The 7,009-nt window shown below is 55.2% G+C and overlaps 1 long non-coding RNA gene across 1 annotated transcript in view; it reads right to left on the bottom strand.

Moving 5' to 3' along the window:
* Window positions 1-6,185: 6,185 nt before the first annotated feature.
* The window catches only part of LOC108445731, a 6,041-nt gene continuing 5,217 nt past the window's right edge, over window positions 6,186-7,009 (bottom strand). Inside the window, exon 4 of the long non-coding RNA XR_001860706.1 lies at window positions 6,186-6,636. This is a non-coding gene — a long non-coding RNA (uncharacterized LOC108445731). The remainder of the gene's footprint in view (window positions 6,637-7,009) is intronic.

Here is a 7,009-nt window from a genome sequence, read left to right as displayed (position 1 = left end):
CCCTCATCCATCCACCCGTCCGTCCGTCCATCCATCCATCCGTCCATCCATCCATCCCTCATCCATCCATCCATCTGTCCGTCCCTCATCCATCCATCCATCCATCCATCCATCATCCATCCATCCGTCCATCCATCATCCATCCATCCGTCCATCCATCCATCATCCATCCATCATCCATCCATCCATCCATCCCCACCGCCAGTTCCCTCACCCCTCCTGCCAGAGGAAAGCCGGGGGGTTCCCCACAGGCTGCCTGTACAAGGAGAGGGGGGGGAAAGTGATTAAAGCAATTAAATAACTCTGCGTATCCCAGTGGAGACACCTGTGTGACCCTCAATCCACTCCACAGTTGTTATTATTAATATTAATTACATTGATTATGACATTCATATTTATAATGTTATATATAATATTAATTAATAATATTAATGCAATCAATCACAGAATCCCAGAATGGTTTGGGTTGGAGGGACCTTAAAGCTCAACTCATCCCACCCCATCCATGGGCAGGGACACCTCCCACTATCCCAGGCTGCTCCAAGCCCCAGTGTCCAACCTGGCCTGGGACACTTCCAGGGATGGCTTTCATGGACATCATCAACCCAAACCCATCAGTGCAGGAACAGCGAGTGTGGGATGAGAGAGTGTTCACTCCTCCTGCACACACTCCCAGCCCCTTGGGGTGCTTCCCTGGGGTCACCCAACTCTCCCTCCCACAGTCAGGGCAAGGATTCATCAATAGTTATTAAAATCCCAATAATAGTATCGATTAACAGTAGTAATTAAAGCTTTGTAAATGATTTTATGCTGGAAATGGGGACAGCTTCCAGGCCCCCTACCCAGAGTGCTCTGGGGACCTGTGGCCCGAGGTGACATTCGGGAACAGGAAGGCACAGGGGACTTTTCTGGGGTTTCCCGGCACAAAAGGCGAATTGAAAGAGCGCAGCCGTGGCAGCAGCAGAGTCAGAGCCCTCCTGGCCCCGAACACGTTGGGATCCTGTTACTGGGGTCCTCAGGTGCAGCCCACAGATGCAAACATCTGGATGGAGGTGAAGCCTTCCCCAGCACCTCCAAGCCCCCACCAGCCTCCAGCATCCCCAAGGTGGGCCAGAGGCACTCAGCAGCTCCTCCTGTCACCTCCAGCTCTCCCCAGGCACCTTTAGGAAGCATTTAGGGAGAAATTCTTCCCTGGGAGGGTGGGCAGGCCCTGGCACAGGGTGCCCAGAGCAGCTGTGGCTGCCCCTGGATCCCTGGCAGTGTCCAAGGCCAGGATGGACACTGGGGCTGGGAGCCACTGGGACAGTGGGAAGTGTCCCTGCCCGTGGATGGGGTGGCACTGGATGGGATTCCATGAACTCCTGCCCTTTCTGCGTTACTCTCTCAGCACAGCACAGGTCTCCCTGAAGCTGAAACTCACCCTGCAGGTTCTGCTGTCTCCACGAGAGGACAAATGCTCCAAAACCCAGTTCCTCCAAAGAGGATCCCTGTGGAAGCATGGTGGAAACCCACGGCGGGGTTCAGTGGAGCAGCTGGGAATGAGCAGCCTGGCACACAACCGGGAGAGATTCCAGGGCAGGACGGGCTCGCAGCCATCAGGAAACCATCACGGGCCAGAGGGACAGCAGAGCCTGGCAAGGGCTTTCCGAGGAAGGGCAGCCGGGGGCCAGGGCTGGCGTGGAGCGGGAGCCACGGGGAGCCCTGGGCAGGGGACAGGCCTCGGTGTCCCCCCGCAGCCACCACAGAGCGTGGCCTCGCTGTCACTCCATGGAATGGGACATTTCTCCTCATTCCCCCTCTTCCTCAGCCAGGCAGAAGTGCTTCCCACTGGGAACGTGAGCAGGGCTGTGGAACGGGAAGCCCCTGGCCCTGCCCGGGCTGGGAGCAGCAGCTGGAGGCTGTGCAGAGCCTACAAAAGGCCCTTTTGTGGGCAGGAACAGGCGCTGTCCCCTCTCACCCTCCACAGGCTGGCAGCTGAGCCCCAGCCCGGGATTCCAGAGCGGGGCTGGGGCAGCACGTGGGGAGCGGGGCCGGGGATCACTCAGAGCCCTGGAGTCCCAGCCAAGGAGAGGCCCTGGGCGTGTGTTTGCGGGGGGTTCTCACCCCCCAGGCGCTCCCTGTCCCAGGCACACGGGAACAGGAGCACGGGAAGGTGACCCTGGGCAGCCACAGCTTGGGGCTTCATCAGCTCAAACTCCATCACCCTTACCCTGGCACAGGCCCTCCTGCCAAGGACACCACCAGGAGTGACACAAGCACAGAATCCCAGGATCATTGGGGTTGGGAAAGAGCTCCAGGATCATCGAGTCCAAGCTGTGCCCAGTCCCCACCTTGTCCCCAGCCCAGAGCACTGAGTGCCACATCCAGGCCTTCCTTGGCCACCTCCAGGGGCGGAGCTTCCAAACCTCCCTGGGCAGCCCCTGCCAAGGCCTGACCACCCTTTCCATGAGGAAATTTTCCCAATACCACCCTGAGCCTGCCCTGGCCCAGCCTGAGGCCGTTCCCTCTCCTCCTGTCCCTTGCGCGCCCGCTGGTCCCGCCCCCCCCCCGGCTGCCCCCTCCTGTCAGGGACTTGTGCAGAGCCACAAGGTCCCCCCTGAGCCTCCTTTGCTCCAGGCTCAGCCCCTTTCCAGCTCCCTCAGGAATTCTCCAGCCCCTTCCCAGCTCCGTTCCCTTCCCAGACACGTTGCCCTTCTCCAGTCAAACATCTCTGTGCTGCTCATACGAACGTGTGCCCTGACAGACCCAAACGAAGGCTCCTCAGAGCCGATGTCCCATCGCTGCCATCCCAGTGACAGCTCAGCCACAGGAACTCGACTCCTCAGCCGTGTCCTCTCCTCCCCGTCCAGCCCGGTCAGGCCCAGGGCTCTTCCCTGTCCGGAGGAAGGTCAGGGCTGGCTACTCAGCACATGAGTCACGGGGCCCTGGGGGGAGCCAGGAGCCAGCCAGGACAGTTCATGGGACGTTCTGAATCCGTCTCAGGTGGGGGAGCAGCACAGCCTGGGGAGAACAACGTGGAATCTCTTTGGCATCGCCGAGTTGGAAGGAGCTTCTGCTGAAGCAGCAGGGCTCTGCTGAAGCAGCACATGGGTACATGAATAAAATTGGATTGGATTAAAAATCCCCTTTTTCCCTAGGAAGACTCTCACGAGTGTCCTCATCCCCCTGGAATTTGAGCTCCTTCCAGGAGCATCAATCAACATGGCTTCCATTTGTCACGCCGAGGTCGCTCACCCTCCCGCAGGGTCCCATTTGGCCGGGAGAATTCACTTTATCTGCTGATGTAGGGAGAAAAATATTAATAAAAGCTTGACTTTCAAACCTTGCTCGTGTGAAAGAGCTGGGCCTTTCCCATTTCCAGCCCAATTCCTGCCCCAAGCTGAATTCCTGCCCCGGCCCAGCCGAGCGCTGACTTCAGCTGGGCCGAAGTGCAGCCGCCCGGCTCATAAAGGCAGCACAAAGGAAACAATATATTAAAATCTGCTTTACTGGATTAAAGTGGGATCTGCACTAATGAACAGCCAGTCAGGAAGTCATGTCTTCCTCAGGGAATTGTTTCAGGAAAAGTGAATTATGATCCAGGATGCACTCATGGAAAAAATGAGATGGACTTTGGGGAGGTCTGATATAAAATCTATAACTCACCTAATTTTAGGTGCCAGTGCAGGGGTTGGACTGCATGGTCTTTCAGGTCCCCCACAATCCAAGCCATTCTGGAATTCTGGAAGTGGTTTCCTTACCTGCTTTGGCACAGGGCGAATCCTTCACCTCCTTCTCTCCAGAGCCTTCCTGTTGTGCTCTCGATGGCCAAACAAATGGAGCAACAGAAATCCAGGAAGAGTCCCCAGCAGCCACCCACGCTGGACAGGCCACATCCAGGCAGAGGGACAGAACAGTGAGTGACTAAAGACTGTGGGGATCTCCCTTTTCCAAGGAAGTTGGGCACTTGAGCCGTGTTTTCACATCATCACTGTGATGTGTTTCCATGGAAGTTTTCCCAGATACCGGCAATGAGAACGTGTCCTAGACATCCACCCGAGCCCATCGCCCCTGATGTGAGAGGGGCTCTCCTAGGAAGGACTCCAAAAACACCCAGAGGGCTGCAGTGACAGAGAAGGATCAGGATTGATCCCCTCAGGATGGAAATAACAGCACAAAGAACGAGGGGAAACAGTCGGAAAGGAGGAAACAGAAGGTGCTTCTGAAGGGGGAAAAGCCTCTGATTTTAAAATGAAGCACATTTCAAAAGGTGGATTTTTACACCTCTTTTCCCTTTCCCTGCCTTGTGCATCTCATCCATGAGGTTTCCCAGCCCCAGCCCAGGCTGTGGACACACATCTGTCCTACACAGCAGTCCCTGGGGGGTGATGCTGATCAAAGGACAGTTCTGCATAACTGAAAACACAAATCTGCTCCTACAGCATTCAAAAACCCAGTCCTGCCCTAATTCCACTTTCAGAGCCCTGCAGAATCTCCCCAGAAGTCTCTGTGTACAGCAGATTGAGAGGGGGTGACTCCACTCTGGAATCAGCACAAGACAAGCACAATTTCCTGAGTTTTTGGAAAGCAGCCTGGCGTGCTGGAAGCAGTGACTGCAAATGTCAACAGTCTCCTTCCCAGAATTACAAACACTGGACGCTGCTCTGCATCCACAGGAGCTTCACCCACCTGGGGGCTGGAACGGCCTCAGAATAGGGGGGGCATCACTTCAGGAGCATCCCCCATGGAGAAATCAGGGAAGGATGGATGGGAACAACCCCCCCACCAATTTCAGGGGGAAATTTCATCACCCAAAGGTTTGTCCAGCCCTGGAGTCCCCATCCCTGGAGGGATTTGAAAGCCCTGTGGATGTGGCACTTGGGGACATGGCGCAGGGGTGGCCTTGGCTGTGCTGGGGGAACGTTGGAGTAGATCTCTGAGGGATTTGGAAACAGCAAGGCTCTCAAGCTCCCTTCACTTCTCATCACTGAAAGCTTAAAAGCACAAATAAGCAGCTGAGTGGCCTTGAATGAGCTCCAAGTGAGGCAGGATCTCGTTAGGGCTCCAACACCCCCAGTCCCTTGGCCCAGGGAACAAATCTATCCCTGTGGGTCTCAGGGAATCCATCAGAGCTCAGCCCCAGCAGTTCCAGCACCTTTTGCTTCGGGAACACACAAAGCTCATTTCCAGCCCCAGAACAAAATCCCAAAGGCAAAGCAGCAACTTCCGTCCCAAGTGATCCCCAGGACAAGGCAGTGGAGGGAGCAAATCCCAGCTCAAGGCCAGGCTGGACAGGGCAGGGGGCACTGGATGGGCTCCAAGGTCCCGTCCAACCCAAGCCAGGCTGATTCCGTGATAAACAGGCACAGTTGGATTTTGGGAAGCTGGAAGGTCTGAGGAGATGAGCCACAGCCTGAGCTGATTTATCCCCGCCATGGGATGCTGTAATCTGCACTTCAACTTCCATTTCTGAGACCAGACCAGATCATGGAATCCTGGAACGGTTTGGGAGGGAAGAGACCTTAAATCCCATCCAGTGCCACCCCATCCATGGCAGGGACACCTCCCCCTGTCCCACGCCGCTCCGTCCCCGCCCGGCCCTGGACCTCTGCCAGGGATCCGGGGCCAGCCCCAGCTGCTCTGGCAATTCCAGCCCAGCCCCTCCCCACCCTCATGGGGAACAATTCCTTCCCAATCTCCCATCCATCCCTGCCCTCTGGCAGTGAGAAGCCATTCCCTGTGTCCTGTCCCTCCAGCCCCTGTCCCCAATCCCTCTGAAGCTCTCCTGGAGCCCCTTCAGGCCCTGGAGGGTCTCTCCAGAACCTTCCATGTGTGAGTGGTGCCCAGCCCTCCCAGCACTGGGTGCTCCCTCACAGCTGTCCCTGAATCGCTACAAACATCTGAAGCAGAGAAAATAGGAAACCACAGTTCACACCCACTCTGTTTTCCTCAGATGTCTTTTCCTGTTTATCCATCCTATGAACTCCTCAGTGGTGATCAGATGAAACTGAGACTTCAGCCTTTTACAAACCACATCTCTCCACTGCCTCTTTCCAGTGATGCTGGTCCAGGGCACAACCAGGGGCCCTGGCAGGATAGAACCACCTGATAAAGGCGATTCTCCCAGAAAGGCCTAAAACCTCCCCCCATCAGCACAACTGTCTCTGCTCAGCGCCTCCGGCTCCCTGCACAAACAGCTGCAACAGTTACTGCAACACAGGTGTTTTATTGGAGGGTTTCTCAGTACAAACGGTAACAAGTCCATTTTCTACATCGAGACAGGAATTTAAAAAAAAATTTAAATCCTCGTTAAAACCCATTGAAAATAAATATATAAAACTGCTATTCCAGCCAGGGAGTTATAAATACATTAAGAAGCAAGTTTTTCCAGACTCTGTTTCCTCTGGAAGTGCATATCACCACTATAAAAACCCAGTTATTTATTTAAAACCCCGACATTCCCCCCTGATCATTGATTCTTACACAGGGCAGGATTAATTAGTACAAAAGTGACCCAGTAGCACAAACTCAAGCTGCAGAAGCATTTACTGCATCCTCCCACCAGGTCCTGCTCTGGGCTGCAGCACCCCAGCCTGGCTGGAGACCATCCCTTCAGCTCCAGGACACCTTCTTCCCCAGGACACGGTTGGTGATTTTCTGAGAGAAAAGCAAAGGCAGACAGGTGAGGTTTAGTGCTTTGAAAATTAAAAATGCTGAGCCTAAGTTCTCTGAACAGGTTGTTATGGAATCCCAGAATGGTTTGGGTGGGAAGGGACCGTAAAGCCCACCCAGTGCCACCCCTGCCGGGGCAGAGACACCTTCCACAGCCCAGGGTGCTCCAAGCTCTGTCCAGCCTGGCCATCAAGGGGCAATAAAACACCACAAAATGGGAATTTACACCTCATAGGACAGGAGCTGCTCTCTGAGAACACCAGGATATCGCTGTGCTGGCTGCAGGGCAATGGTCGGGAACAGGCCAGAGATTACCCCTGGAAGTGGCTGGGGCTGTTTCCCTCCGCAGGGTCCTCCC

This window comes from Corvus brachyrhynchos, unplaced genomic scaffold (genome assembly GCF_000691975.1).
Source record: "Corvus brachyrhynchos isolate BGI_N302 unplaced genomic scaffold, ASM69197v1 scaffold910, whole genome shotgun sequence".
In the NCBI taxonomy this organism is placed as follows: domain Eukaryota; kingdom Metazoa; phylum Chordata; class Aves; order Passeriformes; family Corvidae; genus Corvus; species Corvus brachyrhynchos.
Note: the sequence above shows the minus strand (reverse complement) of the source record. Positions and strands in the feature narration are given on the sequence as shown.